Source organism: Hyperolius riggenbachi, chromosome 3 (assembly GCF_040937935.1).
Source record: "Hyperolius riggenbachi isolate aHypRig1 chromosome 3, aHypRig1.pri, whole genome shotgun sequence".
In the NCBI taxonomy this organism is placed as follows: domain Eukaryota; kingdom Metazoa; phylum Chordata; class Amphibia; order Anura; family Hyperoliidae; genus Hyperolius; species Hyperolius riggenbachi.
The window spans coordinates 352,753,226-352,779,719 of record NC_090648.1 but is presented as its reverse complement, the minus strand read 5'-3'; the positions used below and the strand labels follow the sequence as shown (position 1 = coordinate 352,779,719).

The 26,494-nt window shown below is 44.8% G+C and overlaps 1 protein-coding gene and 1 long non-coding RNA gene across 4 annotated transcripts in view; one reads left to right on the top strand and one right to left on the bottom strand.

The window, feature by feature from the left end:
- The window catches only part of LOC137563958 (uncharacterized), a 32,750-nt gene extending 22,756 nt beyond the window's left edge, over window positions 1-9,994 (top strand). The window contains exon 3 of the long non-coding RNA XR_011030481.1: window positions 9,913-9,994. This is a non-coding gene — a long non-coding RNA (uncharacterized lncRNA). The remainder of the gene's footprint in view (window positions 1-9,912) is intronic.
- The window catches only part of DBN1 (drebrin 1), a 172,180-nt gene that overhangs the window by 126,115 nt on the left and 19,571 nt on the right, over window positions 1-26,494 (bottom strand). The gene's annotated exons all lie outside the window — the stretch shown is intronic.

Genomic DNA, 26,494 nt, shown 5'->3' with positions numbered 1-26,494 from the left:
TTATTAAGTTATTTAAAGTGACCAATGGTTCCCTTCTTTTAGGGGGGGGGATTTTAATCTAGCATTTTCCTCCGTTAATGACAGGTCAATACCCCTAGATTCACCATCATTCCCCTCGCATGACCGCCTCTCTAGGAAATTCAGGGCCTTGATCCGTAAATATGGTCTTTTAGATCTATGGAGAATCTCTAACCCCACGTCCAGGGACTATACCTTCTTTTCCCCCCCTCACGCAACACACTCCCGCATTGATTACTTTTTTACTAAAATGCCCACTTTGCCATCTTTAATCACAGCAGATATCTCCCCCACCGCTTGGTCGGATCACCATGCAGTCCTAATTGAGCTTGATTGGCTACACACCCCACATAAACCTATGCAGTGGAGACTTAATGAATCACTACTAAGGGACAAAACATTTCATACCAAAATGTCAGAGGAAATTCATTCCTTCTTCACCACCAATATCCCCTCTGTCTCCTCTTTAGGGATGGCCTGGGAAGCACACAAAGCTTTTGTTAGGGGTCATTTTATTGCTGAGGGTTCTAAACGCAAAAATATCTCCTCGCGAAAACTGACCGAACTTACAAAAGCCCTCAGGAATGCATATACCTCATATAAACAATCGCCCTCTCAAGACCTCTTCTCACATATACAAAAGATAAAACTCGATATCAGATCCCTTCAAACCTCCCAGCTGGAAAAAAGCTTGAAATGGTCGAGACAACTGTTTTTTGAACGAGGGAACAAACCTCACACAATCCTTGCACGCAAACTTAACCCCAGGGGATCTTCTCAGGCGGTCCATGCCATGAAGGATACGGAGGGTACCACTCACTATAACCTAACTAAAATCGCACAACTTTTCACTTCATATTACGAACAGTTATATAATCTACCTGATCCCTCCCTAGATCCCACATACACAAATAGTGTTACTTCCTTCTTAGAAAATCTCCAACTCCCTAAGCTAACCGATGAGGAACGCGCATCACTAAACGTCCCAATTTCTAATATAGAAATTCTTGATACACTTAAATCTCTTCCCTCCTCAAAGTCACCAGGCCCTGACGGTCTCCCCTATTCCTACTATAAAAACTTCCAAACGGTTTTAGTCCCCCATCTGACATCCCTAGCAAATAAAATCATGACGGGGGAATCTCCCCCCTCTACTTTCCTAAACTCCCTACTGACAGTAATTCCCAAGGAAGGAAAGGATCCACAACTCCCGCAAAGCTACCGACCCATTTCACTTTTGAACTCAGACCTCAAAATCATCACTAAAACATTGGCTAGTCGCCTGAACGCCACACTACCAAGATTAATAAATAACGACCAGGTGGGATTCATATTAAACAGACAGGCAGGAGACAATACCCGGCGAGCTATTGATCTCATCTCCCTGATGGCCCGTTCAGGTAGGCCTTCTCTGCTCCTTAGCCTTGACGCAGAGAAGGCTTTTGACCGCCTTTCATGGCCTTTCCTTTTTCACGTCCTGCAACATCAAAGATTTGATGGGCCCTTTCTAAATATTCTCCACTTCCTCTACTCCTCCCCTTCAGCCACCATTAAGCTCCCCATGGCCTCGCCTACCCCCTTCCAGATCCGGAATGGCACAAGACAGGGTTGCCCCCTCTCCCCTCTGCTTTTCGCCCTCAGTATTGAACCTCTGGCTAGTGCCATACGACAAAATACAAACATTTCAGGTGTCCAGATAGAAAAACACGAATTCAAAATCTCTCTATTTGCAGATGATATCTTACTCACCATCACAAACCCCCTTATCTCATTACCAAACCTACATGACACCATCTCCGTCTATGAATCACTCTCAAGCTTTCGCCTAAATCAAGATAAAACAGAGGCACTACCTATTAAAATTACACCTGATCTTCTAACCTCATTAAAACAACACTACCAATACAAATGGCAAACCCACTCCCTAAAGTACCTAGGTATACATCTCACACCCACATACTCTACCTTATACAAACATAACTACCCTTCTCTCATTCAACAAATACTTAAAGACCTTCACAAGTGGACCGCCTACAAGATCTCCTGGATAGGTAGGATATATACTTTAAAAATGAACAGTGGCGTCCCTACCATGGGGCGGCCAGGAGCGCTCCGCTCCGGGTGTCAGCTCCAGGGGGGGTGTCATCAAGGCCTCCCCAGAAGCCTTGATGACACAGGAGGGGAAGCAGCGCTGAAGGAGGGGTGGCAGCGTCGGCGGGGAGGGGGGAAATACCCCCCCACATCTCCCTCACCTGGGTCCCCTCCTTCGGCGCTTCCCCTCCACGGGCGCCGGCAACGGGCACTGACAGGGCGGCCGATAGCCACCCTCAGTTTACCCGAGCAGGGCTACGGGAAGATGGCCGCCGAAGCCCGCACTGGAGACAAAAATAGACGGCAAGATGGCCGCCGACGCCATCTTGCCGTCTATTTTTGTCTCCAGTGCGGGCTTCGGTGGCCATCTTCCCGTAGCCCTGCACTGATGACGCAGCAGGAGACGGCGCGGGACATTCAAGAGGAGCTGCGGAGGCTGCCTGGGATTCGGAAGAGAGGTTTCATCTGCAGGTAAGTGAATGGGTTTTTTTTCTTTTACAGGTGCACCGGCCCGGCCACCCACCGCTGCTGCCCACCTACCCACCGCTGCTGCCCACCACCTACCCACCACTGTTGCCCACCTACCCACCAGGCTACCCACCACTGCTGCCCACCTACCCACCAGGCTACCCACCGCTGCTGCCCACCTACCCACCGCTGCTGCCCACCTACCCACCACTGCTGCCCACCTACCCACCACTGCTGCCCACCGCTGCTGCCCACCTGCCCACCACTGCTAGCAGGCTACCCACCACTGCTGCCCACCTACCCACCACTGCTGCCCACCTACCCACCAGGCTACCCAGCAGGCTACCCACCGCTGCTGCCCACCTACCCACCACTGCTGCCCACCTACCCACCACTGCTGCCCACCTACCCACCAGGCTACCCAGCAGGCTGCCCATCTACTCACCACTGCTGCCTACCTACCCACCAGGCTACCCAGCAGGCTACCCACCACTGCTGCCCACCTACCCACCACTGCTGCCCACCTATCCACCACTGCTGCCCACCTACCCACCACTGCTGCCCACCTACCCACCACTGCTGCCCACCTACCCACCACTGCTGCCCACCTACCCACCACTGCTGCCCACCTACCCACCAGGCTACCCACCACTGCTGCCCACCTACCCACCAGGCTACCCAGCAGGCTGCCCACCTACCCACCAGGCTACCCACCACTGCTGCCCACCTACCCACCGCTGCTGCCCACCTACCCACCGCTGCTGCCCACCTACCCACCGCTGCTGCCCACCTACCCACCACTGCTGCCCTCCTACCCACCAGGCTACCCAGCAGGCTGCCCATCTACCCACCAGGCTACCCACCACTGCTGCCCACCTACCCACCACTGCTACCCACCTACGCACCACTGCTGCCCACCTACGCACCACTGCTGCCCACCTACCCACCAGGCTACCCAGCAGGCTGCCCACCTACCCACCAGGCTACCCAGCAGGCTGCCCACCTACCCACCACTGCTGCCCACCTACCCACCACTGCTACCCAGCAGGCTGCCTACCTACCCACCAGGCTACCCAGCAGGCTGCCCACCTACCCACCACTGCTGCCCACCTACCCACTACTGCTACCCAGCAGGCTGCCCACCTACCCACCACTGCTACCCAGCAGGCTGCCCACCTACCCACCACTGCTGCCCCCCTACCCACCAGGCTACCCACCATGCTACCCACCTACCCACCACTGCTGCCCACCTACCCACCAGGCTACTCAGCAGGCTGCCCACCTACCCACCACTGCTGCCCCCCTACCCACCACTGCTACCCAGCAGGCTGCCCACCTACCCACTAGGCAATCAGGCTGCTCACCCTTAACCACCTACCCACCAGGCTATCAGCTTGCCAACACTCAAATCTGCTACCGATATTGTGTATTTTGTGGTCAGATCTGCTACCGACATTGTGTATTTTGTGGTCAGATTAACTGCCGACATTGTGTATTTTGTGGTCAGTTTAACTACAGTCATTGTGTATTTTGTGGTCAGTTTAACTACCGTCGTGTATTTTGTGGTCAGTTTAACTACCGATATTGTGTATTTTGTGGTGAAATCTGGTGCTGACATTGTGTATGTTCTGGTCAAATCTACCGCAAGATTGAATGATTTTTTTCTGGTCAAATCTGCCGACATGATTGAATGTATTTTCTTGTGAAATCTGCTCACATAACGTGTAATGTCTGGTGAAATGTTCTCGCATTACGTGTATTTTATGTTGAAAGCTTCTGACATTTTGTGTATTTTCTGGAGAAAAGCTGCGCAATGATGTGAATTTTCTGGATAAAGGTTGACTAAAACTTGGGTGCACTTTTAAATTAGCTCCGCCCCATCCGGTCATAGCCACGCCCATTTTTTCGCCGCCGCAGGTGGTGGACCGTGGGTGGGGGGGGGGGGGGTGTCTTTCAATACCTAGCACCGGGTGTCAAATGCCCTAGGTACGCCACTGAAAATGAACATACTCCCTAGACTCCTCTATCTCTTTGAAACCCTCCCAGTCCTAGTCCCATCCTCCCAGCTGTCAATGCTACAGACAGCTTTTGCTAAATTTGTCTGGAATCATAAACGACCAAGAATACGAGCCTCAATCCTTCTTTCCCCCAGAGAACAAGGGGGTTTGGGGTTACCTCTTCTCCGGTACTACTACCAAGCTGCACATCTCCGCCAACTGCGTGAATGGTCCAGACTTAAAGTCCACACTAAATGGGGCCTCATCGAGGCACTTACTTTACTCCCAACTTCCCTTGCCTCCCTGATCTGGTCCAATCACCCATCTAAAATACCCCTATCTCAACTCCTTCCCACTGTAAAATTCACTCTACAAATCTGGAGGTCAACGGCTACATCAGCTAACCTGAGATCTTCCCCCTCTCCACTAACACCTATCCTAGGTAACCCTGCTTTCCCCCCTGGAATGTCTAGGGACTTTATGTCCAGATGGTATACCCTTAACTTCTTCAACCTCCTTGATTGGAAAGACCCTCTCACCGGCCTTTTACAAACTAGGTCCTCCCTCAAAGATAAACTACCTACCTCACCCCAATACATACTAGAATATACCCAAACAAGGCACTTCCTCCTCTCCCTACTGCGGAACTCTTCCCCTTGCTCTATTCCCCCACTAACACCCTTTGAGCATCTGTGCACATCTAAGGGCTATCAAAAGGGTCTGATTTCTCAGATCTATACCCTGCTACATAATAAATCTGGACTAACCATCCCTGCTCATACATATATGTCCAAATGGGAATCTGCCCTATCCCAAACTATACAACTAGAGGACTGGGAAGAGATATGGGAAAACGCCAGGCACTCCTCTATGTGCATACAGATAAGAGAAAACATTTACAAAGTCATGTACCGGTGGTATCTTACCCCAACTAGGCTTTCGAAGATATATCCAAACTCCTCCCAGATGTGCTGGAGAGGTTGCAATGAAAAGGGAAGCCTGGAACATATCTTCTGGTTTTGCCCAAAGATCTCCCCACTATGGTCTGAAGTGCAACGCCTCATTCAACTTAAAACTGGGATATTAATTCCTTTTGACCCTGTCTATATGGTCCTTGGTAAACCCCCCCCTGATACTCCCAAACATACGATACGCTTAATCACCCACATTCTTACAGCCACTCGTTTATCAATCGCGTCATCCTGGAAAAATATTGCTCCCCCTACATTATCAGAGGTCAAACACAAGATTGAATGGACCAAAGAGATGGAAAAAATGACAGCATCACTAAGAGACAATGAATCTCACTTCCATAAAGTTTGGAGCCCTTGGTCCCTATCCTCTCCTGACCTAATGCCCCCCTAAGCCACATTCAGCAATTTTACTCCCAGACTATGTCCATTCCCCTGCATTTGATGGATTTCTCAGGAATATCCTACCTTTAAAGAGTAAAATACTCAAATATGTACCTCTAAGCCCCTGCTCACCTATACATAATCTTTGACTTATGTCCTATCTGAAGGCTAATGGTATAATTCCCCCATCTCTCACACATAGGCCTTCTCTCCGTTACTCATTGATCTTTGGTGTGACCCCTTACCTTGTTATGTATCCAGTTTCAGTGTTTTTTCTTTTTTTCTAGGCTAACAGTGCCATTGTACTATATACACTTATTAATCTACATGTTCTCTAGAATTGTTTAACTGTCCTTAAATCACTTTACAGGATGATCAAGAATACATGTTTGTATTATCATTGGACAGCTATAGGTTCCCCACGACTTCTACCCGTCAGAACTTTACCTATGCTGGACCAAGGCTCCTAAGATGATCTGATCACGGACATGGTTACATTTAGCGATCCCACCCTGTTAGGTGCTGTTAACACTCTACATGGTTAATATTTTTCTCTGTATTTTTTCCCCTTTTTTTGTTAAGAAAATCTCTTAATAGATATCAGTAAAACAAAAAAAAAAAGATAATAGACATCCATTGAACATGTGTATAGGGTTTAAGGAGGACATTTTTTGGTTACATCTAGCTGATGCAGGAAACTAATTTAGCAAGGTCCACTCCAGCAAGGTCCTTCAGCTGACCTGACATCTGCTGCCATCAGTGGAGAAGAGACAACAGTCTGCAGATACATCGCCTACGGTTTCTTCAAAGTTCAGGTGTGTAAGCAGAGAAAAAAGCAATGAAATAGCAGTGGGATAAAAGCAGTAACATGGCCTCCTGGCCGCAATAGCAGCATAGGGGGCGATATTATGGCTGGGAACGCGGAGAATCACTCACGTTCCCATGCCTGTCGGCCGGTGACGACGTAACCGGAAGTCGCCGCCGGCGGGTCCAGGAGCGTCAGAGGGCTGCGAGGGCACCGATCGGCTGCAGGGGGCTGAGGAAAGCCCCAGGTGAGTTAAACTCATTTTTTCCCCTTGACTTAAGTATCCCTTTAAGGGGTTAGGTGTAAACCCCACAATTAGTGAAAATAACTGGAAACAATAGCAAACATGGGACCAATGGGTTAAGTATGGTAACCTCAATGTGTCCTCTGCTCCTTTAGCTGAAGTTACACAAGGCCCTCCAGCACTGCCCATGTTTTCCAAAGCTAAAAACATAAAAGGTTACTTATTAACAAACATTAGGAAACATGTTTACCATTTTGCCATGTGGCACCTGCAGACTAATGTTTCTGCTGCTCCATGACATACACAACACACATAACCTTGTCAACCAAGTATCCAATAGAATATGAAAAAAGGGATAAAACAACTGCATCTGTGCAAAGATCAAACTGACAAGTTAGGGGCAATTAACAGCAATCGTTTTTTATCTGGAAAATTTTAGATCTAACTTTCAAAATATTCAAATAATGGTTTTTGATTTTTTTTTTTTTTTTGTCATTTTAAAATCGATAGCTCATTAAAATCTTTACATGAGGCCAGTACAAGGATGCACAGAGAAACCGACAGTGCAAGTCTGTTTTCTAAACTGGACCTTGAGCTGCTTGAAGGACAAATACGTGTGAGAGCTTATACCTCCCAAGAGTGCTCAAGCCTGCTGTGGATATTGTCCTAAATTACGTTGTGTGGTGTGCGACAGGTCAGAGCTGTTCCCACCTCAACACTGAAGCTGAAACAAATATTTTTTACAACCTATTAAAAAATAAAAAACTGATTTATGTGATGCTCTCATCTGAAGAAGAGAATAGCCATTTGGCCACAGCACAGTACATGCAGTACAGCTAAGCAAAACATAAACAAGCCATTACTGCCTGGCTGCAGACTCCCTGCAGACAGTGTCCTTCTGGTCATGTGATCAAAATTTCAAAACAGGATGTTGGCAGCAGGAGACATCACTTCACACAAGAAAGGCATCATCTTAACACACTGATTACTTAGGTCTGTGCCTAGAGATGGGCTTTATTAGTCCAGACTGAATGAGCAAATAATAACAGTTTTTAGGGAGACAAGAGCGCAGAGGGAGGAGCTATAAAGCAGGAACAAATGAAGAAGAGAAGTTAAATGAGCACTATGTCGAAATATTGTAAAAATTAAAAAGAAGTGCAAACATAAACAAACAAGTCGTAGCAGGAAGTGGTGGCAAGATCTCCAAAAGACTGCAATAAAGTCTGATATACTGTGCTAATCAAAGCTAAAATAAAAACAATGGCTAGAATGCTCCTTGAAAAAGTAATTTATGGCTCATTCTACTCTGGAAAGAACATACCTTTTATTTGTCTATGTTTGCACATATTTTAAATGTTACAATTTTTCGACATAGTGTCCCTTGAAGCAGGAGCAGATTCCTATGGACACACACATATAACACCAACAAGCAAGCACATATACACTGTTTCAAGGAGCATTCTAGCAGGGCTGTGGAGTCGGAGTGGGGGTGGAGGAGTCTGAGCAATTTTGGGCACCCGGAGTCGGAGTTGGAGTCGTTGATTTCATAAACTGAGGAGTCGGATGATTTTTGTACAAAATCCACAGCCCTGTTAAGTATTAGACTACGGAGTCGGAGCTATTTTGGGTACCTGGAGTCGGAGTCTTGGTTTCATAAACTGAGGAGTCGGAGTTGGAAGATTTTTGTACCAACTCCACAGCCCTGCATTCTAGCCAATGTTTTATTTTAGCTTTGATTAGCACAGTAAACGTTAAGTGTATCAGATTTTATTGCAGTCATTTGGAGATCTTGCCACCACTTCCTGCTATATCAAAAATGATGGAATATGGTCTCCAGTGGAGACAAGATACCAATTAAAAACCTGACAGATGTTCAGTCTTTCCATGTTCTCTCCAGAAGTGTCAAAAACCAAAACAACTGTTTGGACATATCCTCTGCAATGAAACAGGTCCACTCTATTGGAGTCGCACCGTTATAAATTAGGGTCAGAAACATGTATGGAAATGAGATGGTGGTTACCATTCACAAAATACTACATTGTAACAGCTTTCTTTTGACGGCCTAGATCTGTCCGAACTCTGGAGAATAGCAAATGGCAGCATTGAATCTCGTTAGCCAGGCCTATAGGATTCCCTACAGCGAAACATCCTCTATTTCTATCCATGTGCAATAGCATCCATACTTCAGCCTCATATACACACTACACCAAACTCAGCGGAGGATATCATTTTGGTTGTCTCTGCTGAGAATCTACCTTGTTTACAGCTGCCCCGATACATTAAAGATTCAACATGCTGGGTCTTTAAAAAGTTAGCAAGAAACAAGCACATTGTTCCGCTTTTTACTCCGTCCTCCATCACTCTTACCCTTCCATAGCAACAGTACACATCACTCAGCTGTAACCTAGCAATATACAATATAAAAAAAAAAAAAAAAAAAAAAAACACACCTATCTATACAACTCCAAGCCCCAAACTGTCACCCTAGGGCCCCGATCCCTACAGGCAACTGTTGTGTGTATAGACACACACACCTCTAGGAGAGTTGTGTGCCTATACAGAAATTACAGGTCAGGCTGATTGATATTTAGTCTGTACCAGACTTTACACAAGGAGATATGTAACAGGGAAAAGCATTGCTTTACACACCCTTCTCAGAAAATCGGTGTGATTAGGACCATGTCATCAGTCAGAAGAAAGTTATTTTTCACAGTACACAGACTGCTGTCAGCTTCCAGTTTACCTTCACAGATTGCACAATTCCCAGCTTCCACTGCACACTTCACCTCGGTGTTCTGTCTCCAATCAACCTTCAGGAGGGTATTTATAGTAACATCCGTCTCTATGCATTGCATGCCATGACATACTTGGAAGTCAGATTGCAATCGCAATGTACATAACCTGGCTAAATATTTTTACAATAATATATTCTAGGACTGTCTGTGAAGCTTCTAACTGGAGGACAACTGTGGTGTCAAGTCAACATGCTGATCAGTGCACAGTCACAGCAAGGAAGGTATTCCCTTTTTGGCAGTTAATAAAAAATGTTGAAAAAGCTGAAGTCATCCTCCAATGCCGGCTATTCACGCTGACATCAAATATCTGTCAATGCTCAAACCTGGGTATAAATCCTATTAAATTCAAATATTCAGCACCTGCACTAGGCCTCAAAAGCGTGGGGGAAGCCATAAAGCATTCCGTAGAATCACCCCACACAAAAGCAGATGCAGTTACTGAGGGACCAACATTCTAGCAGAAGGAGCGTGGCTTTCCCTTACATATATGCAATGTCCAACTGTACAAACTAAAAGGGAGAATGGGAATTCCACACCAATCTCTTCAATCCAGGAGCCTGATCCATTAAAAGTACCACTCTGGTGAAAAACAGTAAGCTGTTAAAATCTGACAGACCCAACATGTTTTGGACTAGTCCCATCTCCTCATGAGATTCTCAGGGTTTTCTTTGATTTAAAAAGCATTTCCTGAATGGCAGTTGCTAGGTCTAACTGCCTAGTGTGCAATTGAGTAGGGAGGCTGGCTAGTATCTTAATATTTTGGCACTTAAAGGGAACCTGAAATGATAAAAATATGGAGGCTGCCATATTTATTTCCTGTTAAGCAATACCAGTTGCCTGACAGCCCTGATGGTATATTTGGCTGCAGTAGTGGGTAAATAACGCCAGGAACAAGCATGCAACTAATCTGGTTAGATCTGACAATGTCAAAAACACCTTATCTGCTGCATGCTTGTTCAGGGTCTATAGCTAAAAGTATTTGGATCAGCAAGATAGCCTGGTATTGCTTTAAAATATATATGGCAGCCTCCATATACCTCAATGTATACCACTGGGAATAAATTATCAAATGTAATTTTATCTCTCAAAGCTTGCATTTGTTGGGGGGGGGGGGAGACAGTAAAAACTCAAACTACCGGCACCACTGACCTATTGCTGGTCATCTCCTCGTGATGGTCAGCTATCTCAGTGTTCTCCCCAGGCTCTTTTAGCTGGGTGCTCCACCTGGCTAGTTTTGGTGAGCACCCGGCTGCCATCAGCTCACTGCCTCCTCTGCTTTGAGCAGAATTGGAGTAGCGCCGGCCCTGCATTCTCTCATCTCGCCTCACCCAGCTACTTTTTCATGCCACCCAGCTAGAAAATAATTCTGGGGAGAACACCGTTTCTGGTCATACAACCTTTTCACCAAAGGTCAAAGCCGAGCTCACTATTTAGATTCCAACACACTTACAGCAATACTGAAGCCATGAGAAAAATGAGCAAGATGCTCATCTATGTAGAGCAGGGGTCTCAAACTCAATTTACCTGGGGGCCGCAGGACGCAAAGTCAGGATGAGGCTGGGCCGCATAAGGAATTTCACAATCGCGGCGCATCGCCGCCTCTGCCCGTCCCTCTCATTCTTCCTTCACAGAGAGGGGCGGGGAGAGGCGGCAATCCGTGCGGCGATTGACGTCAGGAGGGGCAGAGCTGAAGCTGAAAGCTCTGCCCCTTCCAGGAGATGACGGCGGATTGCCCCCCGGGCGATTTGTGGGCTCTGCAGCCCTCGTTTAGCGGCGGGGATGCGGCGGATTACTTGGGAGCACTGAAGCGAACTATAAGGAAGCTTTTGCCGGCGAGGGCCACAAAATATTGTATCGAGGGCCGCAAATGGCCCGCGGGCCGCGAGTTTGAGACCCCTGATGTAGAGGGAAGACTGTGGATCCCATCACACCTTCAAATGGTCCCAGCACCGGGCCCCGGTGAAGTTTGTTGACCACCTTGGTCGAGTAAGTCTTTGCCCTCATCGAGCAGTCTTCAGTACTTCTGAAGACAAGCAGATACGTACTGCGCACAAGTCCAAGCTCACATATCTATGGAAGTACTTAGGGACATGAGTACTTCTGAATATTGCCAAGAAGTTCTAAAGACACAGTACTCCACCAGGGGGCACATAGTGAGGACCTGAAAGGCTCTATGGGATCCAGGGACTTCCCTTCCCATAGGCGGGTTTATTACCCATTTTTTGCGTCGCTTCAGGTGTACTTTAAAGCGGATCCGAGATGAAAGACTAACTATAACAAGTAACTTGTCTATATATCTTAGCTAAAGTTTAGATAGTTTTCACAGCAAATCTAGCTGCAAACAGCTTTAATAGAATAAGAATATTTCTTCCTGTGATACAATGACAGCAGACATGTTGTTTGTAAACATTACACAGAGGCAGGCTTATCTGCATCTTGAGCAAAGAACTAATCCCCCCTCCTCCTCCCTCCTCCCCTTTGCCTCTGAAATCTCTGGCTAGTAATACCTCCCCCTCCTCCTGCCCAGACTGAGCTCCCATGAGCCCTTGCTACTGTCTGAAAGTGCCTTGGCTCTCTGAAAACCTGTGGGAGTGGTTTATTTAGTTTATAGGGAATTAGAGCATTAAAACAAAAACAAAAAAGTATTTGGCTTGAAGAATGCCCTATAAACAATAGGAAAGGAACACAATTATGCAATGAGTAAAAGTTCATCTCGGATCCACTTTAAGCAGGCCATACACACATTAATTTTCCTATTCGATTGTGAGCCTATTCAAACACTCTAATGATATCTGCTGGGAATCTATCGCACAAAATATATTAACAACGGTAATTTTGTCTGGATAGGATGGAAAATCTCAGTCAATTGGAAGCTGTACACGGGTGGTGGGAAATAGACAGCAAATAGCACAGTATTGAATCAAGCAGCATAACACCGCTGTTTCATAAATCCATTGATTGCCAACGTTCTTATAGAAAAACGTACAGTTTTACAGAGTTAACTGATCAAACGCTTGCATGGGTGCAGTTGTGCAATTTTGTTGATGAGGTAAGTAGGCCAATCAGCGGCTGAACTGGGCAGTGCATGAACACAAAGCAGCATGCTACAATGGGGGGGGGGGGGGGGGGGGCATCTCTACTCCAACCATTGAGATTTAAGCAGGTATGAATTAAAGTGGACCTGAACTCTTGCACAGGACTGAAGGATACAGAGAGAAATGCACCATGTGTGTATTTAGATAATTTAGCCTGTCTAATTCCCCCCATCTGTTTCTAATCAAAAGTTGTAATTTAATCTCTCCTCAGACTGCCACGGCAGATAAGCTCATTGGAAAGCACAGGATGTTAACAATATGTCTGCTTCTATGAAAGCAGGAAGTAGAAATACTGCAGATTTAATGTAGGGTTTGTATTAGCTGTAACAAAAATTTTCTGTAACGGTTATTATGCTGTTGCTTATCTTTTACAACAGAGAGGAAGTTCTGAGTTCAAGTCCGCTTTAACTGTTTGTATAATAAAACTAATTATGGTTACCTAGAAGTTGAATTATACTGAAACTGCCTAGAATCACCTGATTTGAAAGCTACTAACCTACAGTCTGTAATCAGATGGGGGAAAGAGCTATGTCCAGACTGTAAGGCTCAACTGTAGAAAGAAAAAAAAAAAGTCACCAATCAGAGCCAGCCAGACAGGAATACAAATCTTTTGGAAGGTGAGACATTACACACCCACTGCATTTCAGCTATAGCTGTCCGCCTAGAGTCCATTTTCTAATCAAAAGCTTTATATGGCCAACATTCAGCTGCTGCAAAGCAGCTCTGCTCACTTCCCGTACAGTAACCTGCAAATAAAGACCGCAATAAGCCGAGATGGAATAAGCCAACACCTTATACAGCACAGAGGAATCTACTGTTAACACTACAGCTGGAATAAAATGTAAACTGCAATGTAGTCTCAACATTTTTCATTTCTTCAGAGAAATGCCTGCTGTAAAATGTTAACACTGCAGGTGACAGTTTAGAACATTTCCACTGAGGTCCCGTTTCCTATATTAAATAAAGCCTCTAAAACCCCTTTCTTATACACGGTGATCCTACGGTTTTCAATACTAGCAACAACAGCATTAAGGCTAGTTGCACACCAGGACGTTGCATTTAGGGGACGTTATAGGGCACATAACGTGCCCCTAACGCAACACCTGGTGCTCTCTGGTGTGGACGTCGGAGTGAGCCGCGTTGTGCAGCTCACTCTGGTGTCCGTGATGCGTACTCTTGGACGCATGTGGCATCACGTGGTCCCGCCTGGCCAATCGCCGCACAGAGCGGCCGCTCCAGGAAGTAAACACTACACGTCACTGAGTGCAGTGAATATTAATTAGCCATGTGCCCGGCCGCTCTCCCCTCCTCCCCAACATGACTGAGCATGTGCAAACAGTCTAACGCGGCTTAGCCGCGTAGAACGCACAGCATGCAGCACTTTGCTGCGTTACAATGTAAAGCAACGTGGGCAGTGTGAACAGCCCACTTGTGTTACATTGCTGTGCGTTGGGGGAGCGGTACAGGCTGCACTAACGTGCGCCTGTAACGTCCCTGTGTGGAAGCAGCCTAAAGGGACCCTGAGCAGTCACTTAGGGGAAAAAAAAAAAACTTCCTCCGCTCCACTCTAGCCCACGAGGTCACCGGCATTCTCCTGGCTGCGCTGTTCTGCTGGCGGCTCCGGTAACACGCCGACTTCAGGTTAAGTTGCAGGAGCTAGCCCTGCTGCGTAGTTGTCGTGACATCGTGCCGGTCGTCGTAAGAGCCCCGTGCATGCGCAGTTCTCTAAACACTGAGCCGCGCATGCGCACAGCTCTTACAGCGGCTGGAGCAATGATGCAACGGCTATGCAGCGGGGTCCATGTCACTGCAGTGCCTCTTTAAGTCAAGTAAGATGGGTTCTAATATTGGATTCACTTTGGTCACATGGAAAGCGACACTACCCTAAGTCCTGTGACCAGAGAGACTTTCAAATATCTGCAACATTAAACTTTTAGAAGACAAAAATTACAGAATAAAGGGGTGTAATTTACAAATGTCACAATTATTCAGTGCCCAATCCAATGACCGGTCAGTTTTTCCTTCAGAGTGGGCCTACACCAAAAAGCATTGTACACAGGGCACAACCAGGACTAGGGCTGGCATGTTTACTTGTGAAATGCCAGGTTCTATGAGGTAAAAGATAATGTACTCTGAGTCGGTTTGTGTAAGGATAACAAATAAATGAAGCCGTTTCCTCCCTGGGTTCTACTTCCTTTTCTTCTGCAATGGAAAAGTCACAAAGTAGATATAAGGAATCAATATAGTTTTTATTCACAGCAAGAGGGCCAATGAACTGGCGATACTGCAGGCTATAAGAAGGCACTAGTGAGAAGCACAAGAATTATTCTGGCCGGGCACCAAAAATGGGGTAATTTGGGGTTTGCAAAACATAACAGCACTGGTGGTTACACAGATCAGCTGCTAGAGGCTTCGGTTTTCTAATCTCAACCTGTGCCTGCTAAGTGGGGAGAATCATCTTGGTGGAATAAGTTTTGCTCATCACTACTTCCCATAGAGCCATGGCTATCCGTAATGAGGGCTAGATAGCACAAGACCCCACAAAAAATGTTTGTTATGCAGAATTCTCCTCCCAGAGCATTGTGGGATGGGGCATTGTATGCCCCACCCCACAAAAATAAAAAAAATAGGTACCTTACTGAATGTTTGAGTAAGATTGCATATTTTATTTTAGAAATCTTTTATAGTCAGCGCCCCCCCCCCCCCCCCATCATCAGCCTTATTTACTTTCCTAAATTTTTCCCAGGTGGCGACATCTGTACTGCTAGTAGGTGCATAACTGTGGAATGTTTGTTTACTGTGTTCTGAAGCCGAAACACCAGTCTCCCACAATGCTCCGGGAGGAGAATTCTGCATAACAAACAGCCTAAGCTTTGACATCACTGGGTGAGGTCACATACCAATACACAGCAATATATAGATATAGGAAGTGTTTATGATGCTAAAACGATGATAAACATAGCAATGGGTATCCTGAATTATTTACTATCTTTTACAATAGGTCACCGGAGTTCCTCTTTAAAGGAGTTATCAAGCAAAAAAAAAGCCTGCCCCCCCCTCTCTACTTACCCAGAGCTTCCTCCAGCCCCTTGCAGCCGACATATCCCTCGCAGCGTCTCCAATCGTAGTCGCTGGCCCGGGGTCCCCGCCGGTGCGGAGGCAGAGCTCCTCTACTGCACCTGCGCTGCTGTCAAAAATATCCACGTTGTCCGCAGTGTACTGCACAGTTGCAGTTCTGCGCCTGCACAGTACACTGCGGACAACGTGGACTTGATGGACAGCGGCATTTGTGCAGGCACACTAAGGACGACCTTGAGGTATGCCTCTGCACCAGCGGGGACCCCGGGTAGGCGCCTGCAAGCGGAGATGCTGCAAGGGGCTGGAGGAAGCCCTGGGGAAGTAGAGTGGGGGGGGGGGGGTTACTTGATGACTCCTTTAACCACTTAATCCTATGTGGACAGATATTTTCGTCCTGATAGGCTACACTGCTGCCGCTCTCCCGCCGCCTTTTGTTAGCCCGGAGATCAATAAATGGGAACACATTGATCTAGGTCCCAGTATGTAAGACAGACCCAGTCTAAGAGACAGTTCCGTCTTTTACAAAGCCCCTACTATCCCGTTCGCGCATTACTTCCGTATTGCGTAATAGTACTACGCACACAGAAGTGAGCGGGAAGGACATCTTGTGGCCAAATAGTAAAATTACATCTGGAAACAAAAATTTCCATATGACGACAATTTTTTTACTTAAAATTAGCCCCTTACCTCCCACACTCCCCAATAGCTACACTATTTTTTTTCTAAAAAATATACAATTAAAAAAAATTAATAATAATTGCCTTAGTGACTGAACTTTAATATGTATGTAGTAAGGTATTTTACTGTTATTTTTTAAATTATGGGCTTGTAATAAGTGATGGACACAAAACTGAAAAAAGGCACCTTTATTTCCAAATAAAATATCGGCGCCATACATTGTGATAGGGACATCATTTAAATGGTTTAAAAACATGGGACAAATGGGCAAATAAAATACATGGGTTTTAATTACGGTACCATGTATTTTAAAATTATAATGGCCGAAACCTGAGAAATAAAGAATTTTTTCTATTTTTTCTTAATCTTCCTGTTGGATTTATAATAAAATAATTCTTAGCAAAATGTACCACCCAAAGAAAGCCTAAATGGCAGAAAAAACAAGTTATCATTGTGATAAGTAGTGATAAAGTTATTGACAAATGATTGGGAGATGAAAGTTGCTCGGATGCATAAGGTGAAATGACACTGAGGGCTGCATTGCATTGCATCCTTCTGTCATATTTGCAATTTACAAACCACACTGTATTTTAACCATTTCACAACTGAGGGGTTTTACCCCTGAAACACCAGTGCGATTTTTACCTTTCAGCGCTGCTTCCATTCTAGTATTGATGTACTATGATTGGTTATTGGGGACTGGAGAGTCCCCATAACCAATCATAGTACTGCAGAGCCGGGGTGTGTGCGCGCGTGTCGCGGGGGCGCACGATCGCGCGCTGCACGTTTGTTTGCCTTCATTCTACTCGCAATCGGCGAGGATAATTGAATTTAGGAACGCTTGTTCCTAACATCCAATTAGTCACCTGCTGTGCGGGCTGGCTGGAGTGTGAGCGAGAGTTCCCCGCCCACTCCCAGCCAGTAAACAAGTGCGCCTTTCTCCGTCCCTAGGGGTGAAGCGGTGCGCAGAGGGACGGAGAAATTTAGCACGGGGGGGGGGGGGTTTGAAGTGGTTAATTTATAAAACAAAGCAGAGTTAATGACCCTTTCAACTTCCCTGCAGTAAAACCTTACCTCAATCTGTCTGACTGTTTCTTTTATATTTCATTGTTTCAGAAAACAGCACTATAGCCAACCCAAGTTGGGTCAGAGAGCTCAGAGAAGCTATTTTACATAGATAACCACTGAATTTTTTTAACTCTTCCTTGTACTGGAAACAAATATGAGAATGGTTTCTTTGCTACTAATGCTTTATTTCCTAGGTGTACTACACATACAATTCATGATCTCATAAGTTTATTTTCGCTTCAGGTTTGCTTTAAAGCGGTATCGTCACCATAAAAATCAAATTTCAACAGCAACTGGTCTGAGTGTATTAAGTGATAAAGATGCTAATCCTGCATTCAAAACTTTTTCTGCTGTTATGATTTGGAGTTATCACATACTTAAGGAGCACTGGCCCTTTAGTAGTCAGCACCAAAGAATTGCATGCTGGGGGTTCTTTTTATCTATAATGTATTCCTCCTCTTTCCTTTATTTCCCTGCCAGCTGCTTATCGGAAACCTAATCCCCTACTCACTTGTGTTTACAAGCAAGGCTGAGGCGACTCAGCGATTGGAGGAGACAAGAAAAAAAAGTAAAGGGCAGAAATGACATCAGGATTTAGCCTAAACTGTGGGCAAAAGACATGCCCCCCACCAGGAACAGAATTCTCTTCATTTACTATATATCATTCACTGAAATCAAAATGTGGACAGTATAATACATGTGTTATGTAAGTAGAACAAGTATTTATCTACTTGTATATGTGTTTTTTTTCCCTAGCATAGCTGATCCTACTGCTTTTCCCTAGCTGATCCTAATGCTTTAAGCATGGAACTCTCTCTAGCCTATCTGGCAATTTTGTAACATTAGTTTTGTAAAAGCAGTAGAGTGTTGTACCTTGTAGCCATCAGCAGAAGCAAGAAGTTTTGTATCTAAATGTTACCATTTATTGGCTAACTTAGAAAAAGCCTATCTGGCAATTTTGTAACAATAGTTTTGTAACTAATGCAGAAACATAGTAAATATATTTATAACCTACCAGACTTCTGTTGTTGCCATATTACCCACTATTCTTTTCGATCCCCTGCTGGTAACCTGAACCACAACTTAGCTGGATAAGGTTCAGTTCACATCGAGTCAAATCAAAACAACCCGTTGGAGCGAACAGTTCAATGTCCACTCCAATATAGTTTCCTTTCCGGTTTGCATCCAGAGCAGATAGCCTGTGTTGGAAACCTATCTATTGAGAATGCATCTGCGATCCAGAAAAATTGTACAGGCCTGATATTCACTTTCTGACTAAAGGTGGCCATACACTGGCCCGATTTGCGCCCGTTTCGACAGCAGATTCGATCACTGGGATCGAATCTGCTGCCAATCGTTCACGCTACACGCCGAATTTCGATCCATTCCGTCTGATCCCGTCGATCGCGCCGTGCGGAAAATAACAGTCGATCGCCCGCGGGTAAAGAACGCATCGCTAGCTGCCCGACGCAATAGAGCCGCATACATTACCTGCTCCGCCGGCGCGACTCCTGGGTCTCCGGCATGCTTCCCTTCTTCCTGTCCCGGCAGGAAGTTTAAACAGTAGAGGGCGCTCTACTGTTTAAACTTCCCCCAGACAGGAAGAAGGGAAGCATGCCGGAGACCAGAGCAGACCAGAGCAGACCAGAGCGGAGACGGAGAAGAGTGGTGACCGGGGGCAGTCGCACCAGCGGAGCAGGTAATGTATGCGTGCGGGGGGGGGAGCGGCGGCAGCACCACCACAACAGATTGTGAACGGTTTCAGGCTGAAATCAGTTCACAATCTGTTTGCAGTAAAGGTAGCCATACGATCCCTCTCTGATCAGATTCGATCAGATAGGGATCTGTCTGTTGGTCGAATCTGATGGCAAATCGACCAGTGTATGGCTACCTTAAGGCTCACCACACACCATACAATCTGGTTTTTCAATCTTGCCACTTTCATGTATGAGAGCTCAACAAAACAATCCTTTCAAAGTATTTTCAATCAGTTGGCCCTTATACGACATAGATTTGGTAAATCAGTACAACCAAAATTGCATGGTGTGTGGTGAGCCCAAGACTGGTCCCCCCATGCCCGTTGGGCCTCACAGCAGTTATGCTCAGTTCACACTAATGCCCATATGCAGTTCACTTTTTTACCTGAGTTTTCTCCTGGGAGATCATTTTTCAATGTCTTTTTAAAATAGATTTTCAGCATTTTGTAATCGAAAAAGTACCAAAGAGTAGGTGAAAAAAAAAAACAGTTATTTTTAGTATTTTCTTGCTTGCTGGTGGCTTAAAAGGCATTTTATTGACAAGTTTAAAATAATCACCTAGGAGAAAAAGTTAATTGCATATGGGCCCAAATCTCCAACGGACAGCCGGAGTGGACAGTGCAGTATCTGCTGCGGTGATCCATGTGGAGTGGGGAGATGGATACTTCCGCCATAGGCTTTTATGGGAAAAAGCATCCGCTTGTCTGGAAAAATTGTGCCAGTCAGGACATTGCATTCTGCTGACAGCAACAGACTCGTCATATGCGGATGGATCCTTTTAATAACACAAGATCCGTTATCATCCAAGTTTCCAGCATAATGGACAACAACAAAAAAGTCAATTTTGCATTGTAGTGTACATCGAGCCATTCCTATTTTCCTAGGGATAGGTATGCGGATTTGTTTCTCGATCTGTTTTTTCTTGATATAGCCAATCATTACAGTCACATGCAACAACTACTGCCAAATCTCTCACCTCTATTATGCTCATTACATCCGAATACTACAGTATGTACTGGATCTCCCTCTGGACCTCATAATTAATCCTACTGATTCTTGTATCAGGAGTGAGCTGTACTGTCATCACAACCATGAGCACTCTCACAATGTACACAGCTCTGCCTCTGACACTATACAAATCAGCCATAACACCACAGTTATCATTTACAAATGCACTAACAGTTGCTGCTCACCTCTACATAACACAATAGACCTCAGCTAATGATCATCAAGTGTTATGTCACATGTACACTTTGCAAATGTCTTAATAGTTTTCATAGGAACAGTATATATTGGTGCGTTTGGAAACAATAGTGGTTGTGTGTATTGTTCACTGCCATTGTAATCACATAACATTGTTCAGCAGTTGCTGAACAGCCAAGCTTTTGGGGTTTGTGTACAAACCATTATGATGAGTGGTTGGGAAGCTAAAACTGGCATCAAAATAATAGAATTTCCTCTAGATCAATGTTTGCAGCTGAGAAACAAACACTGAAGAAAAAAAACAAAAAAAAAATAATGTTTTATAGCAAAACAACTTCAGCCTGCATATTTGGAAAATATGAATAGCACAGGTGTATGCTGTCAACATTGCAGACATGAAAGCAGATGTCCGTTATAGGGCAACAGATGTCCAAAACAGTGTGGTCATGTTCATTAACGACAAGGTCTGTACAGGTCTGATCCTGGGTGTTTGCAAGGAGCTGCAGCTTTCCACAAGCTAGCTCTATTCTGCCTAGCAACTAGCAAGAATTACCAAGCAGGTCTAGGAGCCAATCAAGTGGCATTACTGTATTTTGGGTAACAGCTACTGATGAGTAGCCTGTTCAGGTCTATGGTGTGGGGAGGTTGAGCAGGAGGTCACTAAATTTCCACCCAAAACAGTCACCTCAGGCAATGCAATTCTAGTGTCTGTATGTAGTTCAGGTCACGACTCACATCGTTGTGAGATTCATGTACTCCCAACCTCTCAGCCATTGTAATGTGGAGACCTGTGGAATTTGAGTTTACAGCAAATTTAAATTTCATTACACTGGTCTAGAACACGGCAAGTACAACTGATTTTATACCATAAAAAAAAACAAAAAATGTATTATATTATTATTACATATTTGGTACCAGAAAAAATGCTAGACAAAGTGCACTTTAGAAAACAATCACTATGGAACTGATTTTACATGCGCTTTTCTTGCAAAAAAAAAAAAAAAAAAAAACAAAAAAAAAACACAAGATACATTGAGTTAATTTTTGCTTTTTTTTTTTTTTTCATCGTCTATGAGTCTTCTAGTGGAGATTGCCGCCGGCAGACTGTTGACGGAGCAGAGCTCCATCATTCTATCGGGGAAGCACGCGCATAGGCGTCCTGGGGCTGCCACCTCTCTGACGCCTATCGAAATAAACTTTTGTGGAATTTGTTTTTGTATCTGATCTGGTCTTTCGCAATACAGCCTTTGGAATTACATTTGTAATGTTCAATAACTTTTTTTTTTTTCCTTTTTTTGGGAGAGGAGGGAGGTGGTTTAAACTAAACATATTTGAACAGATGGTGTTAACAGGACAACACGCAAGGAAATGTACATCCTTGTGCTCTTTCAACTAAAAGCTACCCCATGGTCTACAGTCAATGGCTAAACAGCTGTTCTGTTGCATCAAAGGATCCCCAGAACAGTATTATTGCCCTGCCAGGATGCGATTCTTCACACAGTCCTCTCCAACTGCTTCCAACGCAGCCCAGAAACAAAGAAAGAAACGAACCACCTAAAAAAAAAAAGACAAATCTCCTGGACATTTAATTTAGCATATTCAATAATCTTAAAGTGTAACTACTTTCTAATACGAAATTCACAATTCAGCTATGAGCTACTACACTGTGCACATCACTGTTCTGTGCGCAGCTTATCTACACAGGCATAGAGGGAAAGGATGCATCATATGCCAGATTTCTATAGTAATGGAAGCTGCAACTCTGCCATGTCCCACCACAGAGAGGTCAGTCTTCCTGGTTTAAATGGATAATCTATAGGGATTGATGACGATTAAAAAGAAATTTAAAGGAGACACTATCTCACCATTCACCTACCAACACTGCAGCTGGCCAATGCTGAACTAACTCCATCTTGACATAACAGTGTTGGTAAAGTTCCATTACAATATAATGGGAAAAAAACAAAGCAATCTTCAAAACAAATCTATCCATCCTTACTACCAGTTCCACAAAGAACCCAAGATGAATGAAGTTGTAAAGGTGACCATACACTGGTCAGATCAACCAACAGATAGATCCCTCTCTGATCTGATCAGAGAGAGATCGTATGGCTGCCTTTACTGCAAACAGATTGTGAATCGATTTCAGCATGAAACCGATCACAATCTGTGGTGGTGCTGCCGCTGCCCCCCCCCCCCCCCCCGCATACATTACCTGATCCGGCCAGCGCGACTCCCCCAGTCTCCGTTGTCTTCTTCTCCGCGCTGGTCTCCGGGTCAGGCAGGCTTCACTTCTTCCTGTCTGGGGGAAGTTTAAACAGTAGAGCGCGCTCTACTGTTTAAACTTCCTGCCGGGACAGGAAGAAGTGAAGCCTACTGGATCCGGAGCCCAGCGCGGAGACGGAGCAGCAGTGACCGGGGGATACGTGCCGGCCAGATCAGGTAATGTATTGCAGCTGTATTGCGTCGGTCATTCGAACGCCGCTATCGATGCACTCCCGACCCGCTGGCGATCGAGAATAATCTTCCGCACGGACAGATCGACGGGAACGATTGATTTCGGATGGAAATCGATCATTCTGTCAGTGTTTGCGCAACGATTTCACAGCAGATTCGATCACAGTGATCGAATCTGCTGTATATCGGCGGCAAAATCGTTGTGTATGGGCACCTGTAACGTTTAACTATTTAAGGACCAAGCTAATTGAAATCTACGCCCTGTTTTGGTGGGCTCCTGGCTGGCACGGCATAGATTTCAATTAGCTGCTGATGTGCGCATCCGCCGCTGCCCGCCAATCGCGCCGCTCAAATCCGACAAGTCTCGCCGCATCTCACAGGCTCTGTCTGTCTCTGACGGCAGAGCCATGTGAGCCGGTCAGGAGCAGTTTCATTGGCTCCTGGCCATGTCTATCAATGTAAGCCGCTCCCATTGGCTTACATTGATAGACACCGGCTCACATGGCTCTGCCATCATAGAGATGGCAGAGTCTATGTCCTGGGGGCCCCGCCGTGCAGCGATTCGTCCGGATTCCGCGTTCCTGTACCAGCAGTCTCTGGTCCTTAAGGGGGCAGTGACTGCTGGTACTTAAGTGGTTAAGTGGTTTTGCCCTCTTGTATTAGTACTGTAAATCATGTGCCAGTAACCTTAAACAGGCTAAAATTATTTAACCAGTTCGGGGCAGTGTGTAGTTAAAACTATGCCACACTAGTGACAGCTTAAACCTGATATGGCATCATTTTAACACCCATGCACGGGATGCAACAGCGCTTTCCCACCGGTACAAAAAGCTATGTCTTTGGCTACTGCCCCCCGATTACTGTAAGCCAAGCATCATGATTAAGCAGTGAAAAAAAAAAAACACTACATTGGTCCTTAAGGGGTCAGAAGCACTCAGTCCGAAATTAGTTGAATAAAACACTACATACCTACCAATGAACATTACACATTTGCCGCACCCTCAGTTCCTTTCAGAGCCTCACAATTTTCTTCTAAGAATGATCCCTTCAAGTTCTCACTAGATCTAATTGTACTTCTCTCTCTAGAAGCTGAAGGCCTTATAGGCCTTCCACGCATGCGCCGTTCCCCACTCGAGCGCATCCACGCTCAAGAAGGTAATATTACAGCATCACAAAGTACTGACCCGGATGTCGTTAGGGGGTCAGTGACATTTTTTAAATGGAGGACGTGGAATTTCATCTATCATGGTGGATGAATGGAATGCCAGAGGAAAGAAAGATTGATAAGCAGACTACGTAGGAGGCTACAGCAAGTATGTTGTTTGTTTGGTTTCACTTTTAATTTTCAGTACAGATTTGAATAAAAGCCATATCATGCATTTCCTGGGAACTGATACACAACAAATCAGTGTTCAGGGATATTGTCAAAGACTGTTTCATTGCATCAAAGTGAAAACCTAAAAATAGCATGTGTTTATACCCAGTTAGCATATTAAAAACAGAATAACCACTATTTTTAAAGGAAGATAAACGTACATACTGGTGGCCTGAGGATCGCTGGGACAAATCTACTGCAACCCCTCTACCTACTATGCAGTTGATGCAAACAGGCTATTGCACTGGGGCAAGTCCTCAGCCAGCAGCATAACCATAAGAGGGGAACCTCCCACATACCCCTACATTACAGCTAGGAGTCTCACTAGCAACTAGAGGGGATTTACATTGTCAGTAGCTGGAATACAAGCCAACAGGCTCCCAACATCATTCCCTTTGATAGTGAGGCTGCTGGCTAGAAGATGAAGGCATGCAGGCAATTCTGGACTTCTCAGAGTAGGCAATCGTTCTAAAGGTTACCTTTAAACTCTCTAAAAACACATTTGTTCCGACAAGCATATGAGCTACCTTAGGCCACCTCCCTTTGTCCTAAGACCAAATTGCACTCCTACTAGGAATCCTAAAAACGCACTGCCTCTATATATTTTATAGTATACTACCCTTCCTCTTGTTTCCCCCCATTCCCTTTAGATTGTAAGCTCGCAAGGGCAGGGCTCTCTCCCCCTTTTGTGTCTTGGAAATCATTAAACATTTTATTTATCATGTTACTTTTATCACTGTCATTACCACTTCTGTATTTTGTATTCTGTATTTTATATCATTTTTTTGTATTTTGTCATTATGTATCTTGTATATTGGTGTACACCATTGTCTGTATTATGCACCCCATGTTTGTTTCTTACTTTGTACAGCGCCACGGAATATGTTGGCGCTTTATAAATCAATAATAATGGTAGCAAATCTGATCGGATTGGTTGTAAATCTTTATTGATGGGCATAATCAATTACAAACTATTATAAAAACGGTAGTCCAACTGGATTTTCGTCAAACCAAAATGTTGATTCTTTAGTCGGTTTTGATAGATAGGAAGCAGAGATTGGTTCGTTGATGGTGTAGTGACGGAACTCACTTCCGATGAGAATTAGGTGATGGCTTGGACGATTTTTGCTAGAAACTCGATTGTCAGTGGCCTCCTTAAGTAACTGGCAATACAGTTTAGCTAGGTAGAACAAAGGTGTAATTTTTATGTGAGGTGGGTAGTGGGGAGGCATGTAATTTGTCGCCGCTATGATTTGACACCACAGTTTGTCAAAATTATTAATGGTTGATAGGATGGTGATTAAAATAATTAATAACAGTATTAACCAATTTGTAAATGCTGGGTGTATCATCCGTGCGGTGACATAGACATGCACCCCATCCCCTTCTTGAACTAAGAACCCTGCCATCGTCCTAATGTTTGTACCAATGTTTATTTATAGGCTATTTAAATATTTCCCCATTCACGTGATTTTAAAGACACTGTCACTTAAATTCAGTTTTTTTTTTTTTTATATAATCGTTTTTTATTTCAAAAATCTGTAGGCAACAGGGTTTATACATTGTCATTTTGCACACAGTGCGCAGGAAGGTTGTCAAAAGTTTACATCATAATGTTGTTTCATATACCTTCTCTAAGCAGCTTATATTAAGCATGAATGATATCCTAACTGAGTGCACTCTGGTTTGTAGTCCCAGTTTTGTTCTCTGGCCTTCTTTTGCTCGCAAGCAGTCTGTTCCGAGTGTGGCCATCTTATAACCTATATGTCTACTCTTATTTAAGCAAAAGGAAAACAGAACATTTTAACATATATAACATAACAATATCACCTGTGTCAGATCCTCTAATTATTCCTCCTGAGTTCTAGATGTATTGTTTCGTTCCCATGGCTATTAAGACTTAGTCGCCTTCCCCGGGGAGCATGATTGTTTGATATGTGACAGTATCTTTGAAAAGTATCCAATTTAGCCATATGAGTTTGTACTTTTCAAACTTATCTTTCCCTGATA